A 1310-nucleotide genomic window follows, 5' to 3' on the forward strand; every position below is an offset into this window, starting at 1 on the left:
CATATTCTTCTCAGTTCTCACATGGCTGCAAAGATATAAATTCAAAAAGTCATCATGATTTGAAGTATTAATATTTATTGATCAAAGAAGTGCAAGGTGAAAGAGGATATACATATTTCCCCTTTTATCAAAGAGAAAAAAAAAAGAAAAGAAAGATATAATAATTAATGAAAAGGAAAGAATAATTGAATGACCAATAATGGTATACTTGTGTAATCTACTTAAGGTGAGCACTTAGAATGAAAAATTATAAGTGATATGCAAGGAAATATATAAAATTTAAGAGTAAATGTCGTTTTCTGTCTCTCACTTTGCTAGAAGGACAAAAAGTCCTTTTCTTAATTCAAAAATTTAGTCGATTGTTTTTTACTTTTTAACTATTTAATTAACTGATCTAAACGGGCTCTATAAACAATGATCTAATGATATATCAAAAATCGCTTAAATTAATTATTTAACTAATTAGAGACCGATTTAAAAATTTCGAATTATAAAAGAAAACAATTTATAATTAATACTATTATCATAAAATTTTCTACTTACTTTAAAGTAAATATATGTAAATCGAAATAATTAAACCCAATTTACATTATAATTAAAGTACATGAAAAGTTGAATTAATTTTATTTGATTTATTACTTTTAATTAGATTCAATTTATATGTATATATTGTAGAAATAGTAAATTGAATTAACTAGATTTGATCTATATGTATTTAGTGCATTAGTTGTAAATCAAACTTATATAAAACAATCTCGTTAAAATTAAGGAGATTGGGGACATTGCCACCAAATCATGAAGGCATTGAACTCAGTTGGGTAACCAATACTCAACCAGCCAATTACTAATTAATTTGTCATCAATTGATCATTTTAATTTTTTAAATTATCATTAATTAATAATTATTTAAATTTTATTTTTTAAAAAATATAAAATTAATAATTATTAATTATAGTTATTTAAAATTGACTGATTAAGAACTATTTACTTATATTTTTTTCGGTATAAAATTAGTGTGAAAAATAGACATGCATTCAAGTTTTTTTGTTTTAACTCTTCTCTCTATTAATTAAACTTCACTTTCACAAACCACAATTCAATTTTGGGTACAAGCTTTCAACTAAAAGAGTCACTCAAATAAAGACGTTTAAAATATTTTTTTAAAAAGATATTTTCTAATTGTGTTTTAATTGGTTTCTGTATAATTTATTTGGTATTCTTCATCACATATTATTAAATTCCTCAAAAGATTTTCTTTCCAAAAATAATAAAAAAACATTTAATTTAGATTAAAACAAAAAGGTAATATA

Source organism: Arachis duranensis, chromosome 3, assembly GCF_000817695.3.
Source record: "Arachis duranensis cultivar V14167 chromosome 3, aradu.V14167.gnm2.J7QH, whole genome shotgun sequence".
Taxonomy (NCBI): domain Eukaryota; kingdom Viridiplantae; phylum Streptophyta; class Magnoliopsida; order Fabales; family Fabaceae; genus Arachis; species Arachis duranensis.